The sequence below is a fragment of the Monodon monoceros genome, unplaced genomic scaffold (genome assembly GCF_005190385.1).
Source record: "Monodon monoceros isolate NGI ecotype Baffin Bay Population unplaced genomic scaffold, NGI_Narwhal_1 Super_Scaffold_4, whole genome shotgun sequence".
Lineage (NCBI taxonomy): Eukaryota > Metazoa > Chordata > Mammalia > Artiodactyla > Monodontidae > Monodon > Monodon monoceros.
Window position 1 is genome coordinate 19,807,339 of NW_021703781.1, and position 12,206 is coordinate 19,819,544.

Below are 12,206 nucleotides of genomic sequence, written 5' to 3' on the forward strand. Positions count from 1 at the left end.
TACAACCACTAATTTATTCTTGAGGGTAGGGTTTTGAGGGCTTCTGCTCAGGCACAGGTCTGGAAATGGAGCCTCTCTGAGCCATTTCTCCAATGGAAAAAGTATGACTAGGTGGCTCAACAGTGGGGGAAATTAACCACTGAATCCAGTTGGCGGATATTGGGAGCTATTCATGATGTGCCCCCAGCAAGGGAGGCCCAGAGAAATTCTATCTTTTCCAGAGAGTTTATCTGGACTACTAATTTTTTTAAAAATAAATTTATTTATTTATTTTTGGCTGCATTGGGTCTTCGGTGTTGCACATGGGCTTTCTCTAGTTGCGGCGAGCCGGGACAAGCGGGGCTACTCTCCGTTGTGGTAGGCGGGCTTCTCACTGTGATGGCTTCTCTTGTTGCAGAGCACGGGCTCTGGGTGGCACTCAGGCTTCCAACGCGTGGGCTTCAGTAGTTGTGGCACACAGGCTCAGTAGCTGTGGCTCGCAGGCTTTAGAGCGCAGGCTCAGTTGTTGTGGCGCACGGGCTTAGTTGCTCCGCGGCATGTGGGATCTGCCCGGACCAGGGCTCGAGCTCGTGTCCCCTGCATTGGCAGGCAAATTCTTAACCACTGCACCACCAGGGAAGTCCAATATTTTCTTTTTAAATATTTATTTATTTTGGCTGTGCCAGGTCTTAGTTGTGGCATGCTGGATCTTCATTGCGGCACGTGGGATCTTTAGTTGGGACATGCGAACTTTTAATTGTGGCACGTGAACTCTTAGTTGCGGCATGCATGCGGGATCTAGTTCCTTCACCAGGGATCAAACCCGGGCCCCCTGCATTGGGAGTGTGGAGTCTTACCCACTGGACCACCAGGGAAGTTCCGTGGACTACTAATATTAATTAATATATCCAGCCAGTTGGTTACTCAACTAGCAAGACCCTCAAAGAATGGAACACAGCACAGTAAATGACTCACTTCTTACCCATTGTTTTCCAAGCAGTGTACTAAACCCTCTACACATGACAATCTCAATCTTCCCAACAACCCTGTGAGGTGGTTAATATCACTACTCTATAGGAAAAAAAACCAAGGCTCAGAGATGTGATTTGCCCAGTATCATGCAGCTAAATATAGTAATGCTAATTAGTAGCTAACAACCATTGAGCACTTACTACTAGAGGGCTTCCTTCTTCAACTCACTTAATCCTCATAATGTCCTTGTGAAGGAGGTAGTAATCCCCCATTTTTAACAAGTGCGGAAGCTGGAGTTCAGGAAGGTTAAAGGCTCCCCAAGGCATTCAGCTAGCAGATGTCAGAGCAGGGATGTGAACACAGGCAGCTCGGCTCAGCCGTGCTCTGAACCCCCATGCTGTGTACAGTTAAGTGTTGGATTCAGCTGTGTCTGGTCCACAAAAATATCCTGAGAGCCTGCTCTGTGCCAGGCACATATGGCTACCCATATCAGACCCAGTCCCTGCCCTCACCAGCTTCCATGCTGGTGTCATTGCACCCAGATGGTGTGAAGACAGGCCAGAGTGGGGAAAGGGTTGGGACAGCCAGGAGTAGGGCATCCAGAGGACACTGGGCCCAGGCAGAGGGGGGCCCTGCCTCCCGTCTCCCCCTGCTTGCAGAAGGCAATCAGGGGTGACCCTAGCCTCATCCTGTGTGGCTGCCCTGAGATAATAATTATCCTTTTTGGGGGACTGAAGCAAGAGGTTCAGGACCTGCTTATCTCCAGGACTTGGACCTCTGTGGGGTCTTGCCTCACACATCCATCATTAGTTTTTCCCTATCTCTGCTTCACGTACACACTGCAGAACAGGAGGTGCTGCAGATGGATCCTATCAGAGAAAGCTCCTTCTAATGAGATTTTGAGGCCAGGATTAAGAGGCCTTAAACTGCAGTTTCTGAGAGGGAGAAATTGTGCTTGACTAGGTGGTTCTGCCTTGGGAAGGTCTGGAGGGGTGTGACGTGATGTGATTTGTATTGTAACAAGCTGGCTCTGGCCACTGGGTGGTAACAGGATAGCGGGGCCTGTGTCTGGACTCTCTCTCCTCTAAGGTCAGCCCTCTGGGAGCCCAACTCAGCCTGGGCTCTGGAAGCCTGCCCTGGATTGGAGGGGTCCCCTCTGTTCTACACCTCTGGACCTCAGCCCCAGCTGATCAAATTCTGTCCTCAGCTTCCTCACCAGCACAGTCCTCAGTGGACTGTGACAGAATTAAATGCGTTGATATGTAAAAAGTGCTGAGAGCAATGCCTGCTCATCTTGCACATGTGAGTGATGGTTACTGTACTTACACGTGGCCTGTGACTAGACATGGACAGAAGCCTCAGTCCATCCCGGCTCCCTCCCCTTTACCAGCCAGCCTTGAGCCTCAAGTCTCATCTGTGGGGCGGGGCTGGTCAGGCCAACCTGGCAGAGATGTGTGAAGATCAGATCTCACACCCACACCCTGCCTGGCACGAGTAGGCCCCACCTCACCCAAGATTTTAAAAAATGGGTTTAAGATTTCTCAGGAAGGTTTTGCCCCTGCTGTTCTTCCTTCCGGAGTTCCCAATTGTCCACCCCTCTCACTGCCACCAACCCCCAAGCTTCCCACCCTCTAGTTCCCAGACCTAGTGTGTCTCCTTGTAGCTTCTGTCTCCACTAAGATTCCCCGCTGTTCCCTATTCCAGTTCTCCACCTCTACCTTTAAGGACTACTACTTCACTCACCACACCCATATGGGTAGAATGCCTGCTTACTGGGCACTGGCTGGGTGCCTGCCTGGCTTTGTTCTTTATTGCCAGGTGCCAGGTCTTCACATGAATTCAAATGTGCTTGTCTGATCCTTGGTGTTCCTTGGAGGTTGGTGCTATTATCACCCCATTTAAAACGTAGAAAAATTGAGGCACAAGTGACTTAACAACTTGCCTGGATCACAGCTAGGATGTGTCAGGTTTAAACCCAAGCAGTCTCAGTCTAAGCCCCAGCTCCCAACCATTCCATTTTCTTGCGGCCATGGCTCACGGGCCCAGCCGCTCCGCGGCATGTGGGATCCTCCCAACCGGGGCACGAACCCGTGTCTCCTGCATCGGCAGGCGGACTCTCAACCACTGCGCCACCAGGGAAGCCCTGTTTGCTTTTTTTTTTTAATCAAAACTCCAGAGTTGGACGTCTCAAATTTCCCCTGGTTATATTCTGCTGGTGTTTCATCTCCTGAGGAGGATATTCTCTAAATCTCATTGAACACTCTTATACTCAGAAATTGGCATATTTTCTCTTGCTCTGTCACCTGTAGAGATGGAAAACTGCTGATCAGCATGCTCTTTCTCATGCTTGAAAATAGTCTTATGATGTCTCAAAATCTCTCTGAGCAAGAGGGACCTGGCCCCTTTTCCAATGGGCTGGTTTCCTGTCCCCGGCCCTGAGAAAAGTGTTCGGAGTTTACAGCCTCTCCTTCCACTGGTTACGTGCTGAGGGTCACACCTAGGGTGCACATGGGGTCCTCAGAATTTTGTTTTAGCTTAGTTTGTTATTTCCATATTCCAGAACATTCAGACAGAAAATAAACGTGGAAAGAAGTAGTGGAAAGAAGTTATCCCTAAGACCTCCTCTCCTGACATTTTTGTACAGATTAGAATTTACTTTGAACCCAAGGGCCTGCCTGTGGGCCGGGCACTGCTCGCAAGGGCCTGTGGCAGGGGCACAGCCCTCACCCTGTGGTTCTTACCGTCTGAGCTGGTGAGCATCAAGAACGGCTTTGAACACTTTCCATTTCACCCAGTATTTGCTGAGCATCTGCTGTGACCAGGGGTTCTTGTGCACACTTGGGGTACATCAGCGAACAAAGATCCCTGTCCCCATGGAGCTTACATTCTAGAGGAGAAGGCAATTAGTTGATAAATGCTATAGAAAAAAGAAAAGGAAGGGGGCTGGGGTGCAGGGTGTGGGTGAGGAGGCTGCAGTACTGTGTTAGATGGGAATCAGGGCCTCCTAAGGAGGTCAGATATGAGTCAAGACTTGAAAAAGGGGTTTATCCACGAGGGTATCTGGGAATCCAACATTTCAGGCAGTGGAAATAGCTAAAGCCTCAAAGAAAAAATCCAACACAAACATCAGGAAGGGGCCAACTGAAAGATAAGGAATCTGAGAAAAGGCCAAGGGGAGGGAGGAAGGAGGCCATGCATGCCTATGCTAATTGCACTGTGGCTGCCCCACTGGGTGGGATGATTTACCTGACCCAGGGGACCAGGCTCTGCCCAAACCTCTGGGCCAAGGGAAATTAGCCTCGATCCAGGGTCTTTCACAACTAGGCCATGGCCTTGAGTAAATCGCATACTCCCTGGGCCTCAGTGGCCACATCTGTCAAAGAAGACAGGCAACATCTAGCGGCTCCCTGGTCTCCTGCTCACCAATCTCCTGAGTGCACTTTATAGTAATAATAGTAATAACAATAATAGTTACAATAATAATGATAATAATAATAAAGTTACAAGTAAGATGGCAGTTGCAGCATTTTTGAGACTTTTTAAAATCAAAAGCAAAACCATCTAACTTCTGTGGTTTCTGAGGAAAAGAAAGGCAAGAGTATGGCCTTTGGTCAGGAAAAAAAATGAGGTGAAAGAGGCAAAAGGCTTCCTCTCGCCAGCATTTAACGGTCATCCCTTTGTGGGAAATGGGCTCTGAGGCCCTCTGGGCTGCTCCCTGAGAATATTTCCTTAGCTGAGCTTCAGAACATCCGCAAGCAGCCAACTGTCAGTTTGGGAAGGTTTGGAAAGTATTATGTAAGGTGAAAAAACGGTCTTTGACAAATTAAAAAAAGATAAAACCTGGCAAAGTTTCCTAGCCTTTAGGCTGCAAGGTCTAGAAATGCAAAATTGTGTGCTCACAATTTACTGAGTTGCTAAGAGGGGTTTGAGAGCACCATATTTCCAGACACTTGGTTTTACCCAAACTCCAGGATTCAGGGCCCAGTGTGTAGGGGCTTTCCCTACCCATGACAGACAGCAGTGTTTGGTTTTTTAGTGCTAGGACAGAGTTGGGGTTGAGCTGCTGGGGAAATAGCACTAACAAGGAAAATTCCCCCCAGAAAGTACACCCGGAGAGCTTATATGAGGGGTCACAGAACCGGTACAAGTCAGGGTCTGAAGTCTGATGGCCAAAAGTCAAATCCCACCTGCATTTATACCTCTCTGTGCCTCAGTTTCATCATCTATATAATAGGTGTAAAAATGATGCCTACTGCACAGGGCAATTATGATGATCAAGTGAATTAACACGATGAAGTCTTTAGAATTACACATATGTTCTAAAGAAAAAGCCAACAGTGGGTGCTTTTTCTTTGGATTACATAGGTTCTTCCTAACCAACGTCTGAGTGATTTTCATTGAGAACTCCTATTTAGGGACATTTTTGGTGCAAGCACACTGTAGGTCATGCAGCTCTCTCTCTCTCTTTTGTTTTTTTAAATTTTTTTTACAGAAATATTTTATTTTTTTTATTGAATATAGTTGATTTACAATGTTGTGTTAATTACTGTTGTACATCAAAGTGATTCAGATATATATATATATATATATATATATATATATATATACACTCTATTTTTAAAATATTCTTTTCCGTTATGGTTTATCATAGTATATTGAATATAGGTTTCTGTGCCTCTCTTCTTTCTAACCAATATTTTTCTTAATCTTAAAAGGGCCTCCATTTTCAAGGCCAGCACTGTCTAACAGAAATATAATGCAAGCCACAAATGCAGGCCACCATATATGATTTCAAGTTTTCTGGTAGCCCCATTTAAAAAAGTGAATGAAACAGGTGAAATTAATTTTAATAATACATTTTAACCTAATATATCTAATATTATTTCAACATATAATAAATATAGAAATTATTAATGAGATTTTATATTCTTTTTTCTTAACTATATCTTTGAAATCCAATGTATATTTTACAAATACAGCACATCTCAATTCAGACTAGTCACATTTCAAACACTTAATAGCCACATGTGGCTACCATGATGGACAGTACAGTTCTAAATGACAGGAGGATGGTTCTTGGCAGTGAGCTTGGATGGGCTAGTCATTCTGGGCCCTGACTCTCTTCCAGTCACCACTATGATAACCAGAAAGGCCTCTGGGAGGGGTGGTCTTCTGGTCATATGGAACAAGGAGGTTCTTGATGCAAGCCCTAAAAGCCCAACAGTGTGGTTTGAACTGAGATCTATTGAGCAAGCTCTTGCTTGCCCCTAACGGTCTTTTCCTCCCACCCCACTAACCCCATCTTCCACCTCCACCTGTCTTGAGGATTAAAATCTAAAATAAGTTTATTAATGGTTATCATCCTCTATTAAAATGCAAATGTTGGGATAATACCTTCATTGAGTATCACCTGAGACTAAGGTAGTTGAGATAGAGATGAGGATGGGAAGTAGAATGTCTTTTTGGGTTCTGCATGGAAACTCTGGCTAGTAGCATCATAGGAAAGCCAGCAATGACAGGAAAGCCTTGCAGAACTAATTCTGCAGGGTCTTGGCCTTTAATGAGCTCTTCCATCATGAGTCACTTAGCTCTAATGGGAACCTCATTAACCAAAGGCAGCAGCTATGAGAGTGAGAGCAGAAACCAGCATTCTGAGCACCTTGGGTTGATATTTTTCTAGGTGAATGAATCCGAATATAAAAACGACATCAGGAGTCCCTTAACGTAGGAATTTTGCAAACTTGTTCTGCTCATCCATTCCTAGCAGCCCAGAAGAAGGAGAGACCACTCCTTCTCCCCATGGGGAAATGCTCTTTGATTCCATTCAAGGAGATTTCAGTTTTGTCTTTAAAGTAGGATGTGCCTTGGGAAAGGCTGGCTTGATTTCTCTCTTCATCTCTCCCTCTCCCCATTCTTTTGTTTTAGGGTGAATTTGCACATCTTTCCTCCAATCCATTATTATAAGTTTGTTTGAAGGGGGTCTCATTCTCCTATTTCCAAGTTCTTGGAAAGAGTGAAAGGGACCTCACTTCCACCCCCATTAGCCAGTAGTATTATTATCTCTGTGGATATTCTAAAGTCTGAAAAGAAACTCTATTCTTGTTTCATCTGTGATGAGATTGGACTATCTATGTAACCCACAAATGTCCTTTCCCTTCAGCTTTCCTGACTGCTACTTTTCCCCAACCTATAGTATTCCCAGCTATGTTGTCTTGAGGAAAATTACTTTTATCAGGCAGTTCCTGAGTGCTGATCACTGACTCAACTTCTTTAGTCTCATTGTGTCCCCACAGAGGTTATCCAAAGAATGCTCTCCATTAAAAGTTTTTTTTTAAGTTAACTTTTATTAGCAATCAATATATTTTTATTGGCACTTCCCTGGTGGCGCAGTGGTTAAGAATCTGCCTGTCAATGCAGGGGACACATGTGCGATCCCTTGTCTGGGAAGATCCCACATGCCGCGGAGGAGCTAAGCCTGTGCGCCACAGCTACTGAGCCTGTACTCTAGACCCCGTGAGCCACAACTACTGAGCCTGCGTGCCTAGAGCCCGTGCTCTGCAACAAGAGAAGCCACTGCAATGAGAAGCCTGCACACTACAGCGAAGAGCAGCCTCCGCTTGCCGCAACTAGAGAAAGCCCGTGCACAGCAACGAAGACCCAATGCAGCCAAACATAACTAACTAACTAACTAAATAATATATATTTTTATTGTTTTTTCCTTGATTACTAATGTGATACATAATCTTATTCTACAAAATTTGGCATTGTCTAGAAAGGATAAAGGAGAAACACTTGTCATCCTGTCTAGAAAGCACCACTGTTAACTTTTTGGAAAGCAACAGTTATTTGAGCTCATTATATTCTATACCAGTCAAAACTATATCCTTGGAATAATCTAGGTGTGAAGATAAGACTAGCACATACAACAAAATAGAAGTATTCAATACAGATTTCATTCATTTATCCATTCATTCATTGCCTTATGGGAATGTACAGAAACATGCTAACCTCATCTAGAAGTTTAGTCCATTTGGAGATGTCATCAAATAAAAGTCATCAAATGTAGAGTATATCATTGAGGTCAGAAGAGCAACTGATTCCAGCAGTGGATTCTATCTCTTTGGATGGAGAGTAGGCAGTATCTTTTCATTCTTTAGTGGGGGTTAAAAGTTAAGATTCCCAAAAAAAAAAAAAAAGTTAAGATTCCCATGAGAAAAATGTTCACTACTTCAATGTAATAACTGTGACCAAATGGTGAAGCTTCTAAAAAGCATTTAACTAAGAGATTTTGTTCATTTTTCATGTTTGTTACCGAGGACCGCCCCCCACCCCACCCCACCCCTGACCCCAGCCAAAAAAAAAGGAACCTAGAGTCTGGCAAAAAATAAGAACCAACTAAAGTGTAGTAACTTAATTGGTAAATGTGGTCCGCCTCAGAAGATTGAAATCAATAGGCCGTTGAAGATCTGGTTGATGTTCTGTGGTTACACATTAAGGGGCAAGAACTTCTCTCTTCCTTAGTAACCAATAACCTTAAATATAATTGTAGGTAAGTGAGTGGAATTTCGGTATGTGTGTGTTTTGGGGAGTAGGAGTGAAGTTGGTTGTGAAGCCTAGGAAATACTGAGTTTGGGAACTTGGATAGTTTGCTAGTCTGCAGAGGGAGCTCAGAGTCTTCAGGTGGTGAATTGATGGGTGGTTTATAGAATTGGCTGGAATCAACAACAAAGTTAGTTCTGGGGACCCTCGTGGGGCCAGGTAGTGCCACAGGGTAAGGTGTAAAATAAAAGCCGTAAGAGGAGATGAGCGGGATCCCAGTGTGCAAGCAAGAGGTATGTGCTACCAGAATTACCAAAGGCAGGACATGGCAGTGCTAATCTCTGGATGGAAGGTGTTAAGGGATTTGTACTTTCCTTTAAGTCCCCTTTTGCCATTCCTCAACTGCCCACTTTTCCACAGTAAACATTTATTAATTTTTAATACAAAATGTAATTTAATTAATATATGAAAAATAATTTAGAATAGTATTGACAGATAGAATCTTAGGAAAAAGATAAGACTTCAGAAGTCAAATAAGGAAACTCCTTTCCTGATTCGTTTTCAGATGGTCTTATTCCCCCTAATCATGTGTCTGCTCCCATTCCCTCATGTCTGAAATATTTCTTAAGAGATTTGTTTCCAGTATTTTTGATCCCTGTGAAAATATTCCCAAGAAAAGTAACACATCCCCCTGTTCCCAGTTATTTATATCAATAATATTCAGCAAGTTCCATTGCAACTTTTGGTTCTTCAAAGCCCTATAATTTTGGAATTGGAATGTCATATTCTACTAGACTCTAGTTAGTATTTGAGAAGTTCTTTTATGCCTCTTTTTAAAAATAGAATTTATTTTTTAGAGCAGTTTTACGTTCACAGCAAAGTTGAGCAGAAGGTACAGAGATTTCCTACATACCCACTGCCCCTTGTTTTTCTTCTTGTCAAATTGTAGATCCAAACTATGGGAGGAGGGGTGTCCTTCCCCTCCCTTATCTCCAGTCCAAGACTAAAACACTCAAGTTCCCAAACTTTTTTTTTATAAATTTATTTATTTTATTATTTTATTTATTTATTGTTTCTGTCTGCGTTGGGTCTTTGTTGCTGCGTGCGGGCTTTCTCTAGTTGCAGCAAGCAGGGGCTACTCTTCCTTGTGGTACGCGGGCTCCTCATTGCAGTGCTTCTCCCGTTGCGGAGCACAGGCTCTAGGCGTGCAGGCTTCAGTAGCTGTGGCACATGGGCTCAGTAGTTGTGGCTCGCGGGCTTTAGAGCACAGGCTCAGTAGTTGTGGCGCACGGGCTTAGTTGCTCTGCAGCATATGGGATCTTCCAGGACCAGGGATCGAACCCATGTCCCCTGCATTGGCAGGCGATTCTCAACCACTGCGCCACCAGGGAAGCCCCCAAGTTCCCAAACTTTTATGTACTTGGCAACACCTGGGGCACCTTCTGGAGTAGGACTGTGGAAACCTTCAACAAGGGGCACCTGCTCCTGGGAAACTGGATATGCGGCTACAGTGATGAGAAGGGTAGATGGATATGTGGCTACAGTGATGAGAAGGGTAGATCAAGGAAAAGAGCTGCTGGGGATGCCTGTGAGCCTGTGCCCTCTCCCAGGGCACTCATCCTATGGGTACCCATCCACTGATACTTGGTGAGAGGTCTAAGAACACAGTGGTAGCTGTTCTCATTGTACCAGAACATCAAGATACTTTTATGTCTTACATACCGTCTTCCCATGCACTAAAGGGAAGGGTGGTAGGAATGAGAGTAGAACCGAAAGAATGGGAAACTCAAAGGATGACTGAGATCCAAGAATAAAGAAGTGACTTTTTAAAGAAAAGAATTTTTTTTTTCCTGGACTTTCCTTAAAAGTCTTCTTTTAAGTCAGGAGATGTTTCCTTATTTATATGGACTCCAAATAAGATAAACATACCTTTTTAAAAGGTTGATTTTTTAAAGTGTCTTAATTATGGAAATTCCAAAAATATATTAAGGTAGGGAGACTGGTATAATGAGCCCCCACTTTTCCCATTGTTCAGCTTCAGCAATCAGCAGCCCACTGCTATACCTCTCTCATCGCCCCCTCCTCAAACTGCATTATTCTGAAGCAAATTCCAGTCATTTTATCATTCTAAACAGGAATATTTCAGTACATACCTCTAAAGACCAAAGAGACTAAAAGGAAGACTTCTGATGATTACAAAGCTTAATCTTGTTTCTTCCTCATTCTTCCTCTGTCACTGGACTTTGAACTAGGAAACCTGAGTTCTAGACCTGGTTTTGCCACTCACCAGCTGTGGGACCAGCTGCAAGTCCTGTAACCTTTCTGGGCTTGTTCTTTTCCCACCTGAGTGGGTGAGGTAGATGATTTCTAAGGTCTCTTCCAGTTCTAGAAATAAAAAAATTATTGGAAAATTCATTCTTTTAGCCTCCAGAGACATGATATAGATTTGGTACAGGATCTATTTCCTGTTTGTTTGGGGTTTTTTGTGCAGTGCCCAGTTCAGAGTTAAGACCTTCTCAGTGAGCAGCCAAGAAAGCCCCAGAGGCTGCTGAGTGGCAGAATCTCTAACTTGGAGCTTTAAAAAAGAACTGAGCCTTGGAGCCATCCCTTGGAGTAGTTTTGTGCTGCCCTCAGTATCTCCTCTGACAACCTCAATTTGTCTTAAAAACTGTTCTGCTGACTTGTGATTCTGGGAATGCTGAAGTGCTCCAAACAGATCCCCCGTTTCCAAAGGCCACCCTGAGACCAATAGCGGGTGAAAGGCAACGTTTACATTGCTTTGGGGCAGGGGGGTAGTTACACTTTTAGACAACAAGGAACTGATTTCTGTCCTGTTCCAGGATGACCATTAAGGCTTAAGGACACCCATTTTACAGGCAAATCAACCGAGTGTGAAGTAAAGCAGGTGCATTTAAGGTTGCCTGGTGAATGAAGGACTAAGTCTAGAATGGAATTTGTCTTTTAAAAATACTGAAAACTTGTTGTAGAGAGGTTGAGGTTTAGGGATACATCCTGCTCCTCAACAGTTTGAAGAGGACTAGGGAAATGAAGCTGGAGGAAGACTGTTTGGAAAAAGAAACTTGGTTGTCAGTGTAGCGGAAGCAGAGTAAATGCTTATGAATGCTGCAGATGTTTTTAAAAAAATCACCACGACCAGAGAATTAAAAAAATAAAGTACTCAAATGGGAAGAGCCTCCAAAATTACCATTTTAAAGAACAAACTCTAATCAGATCTGAGACGTTGCAGCAGCCTTGTTGAAGCTATTGACAGGGATTATTGTTTTGGTGCCAGGGTTTTAAATTGGGGGATAGGATTAAAAGGGACCAAAGATGAGGGTTGTTATTTCAAGCTGAAACCAATATTCCATGGTGGGGAACTCACTGGGTTTGTGAGTTTGGGAGTTGGTTACTGCACTTGGAGGAGTCCCCAGACACACGTCCAGCTGGTTCTGAGGAGGGTCAAAATGTGCATTCTTTGTAGCCTTTGTGGACTTGCGCCACAGCTGCTCAGCGATTAGATCCTGAGGCCCGTCCTTAGCAGGAAATGGTAAAGGAATCAGCAGGAAGGCTAGAACAAGGGAAGGGAAACTCCTCCCTCCTGTCAAAGGACAGGCCAGAGTGAGGATGAAAATGGAAAGTGGGCATTGTAGGGTTAGACGTGTTGCAATGGAGAGAGGTTGAATCTTGACTGGAAGTAAGGGAAAAGTACATGCCCC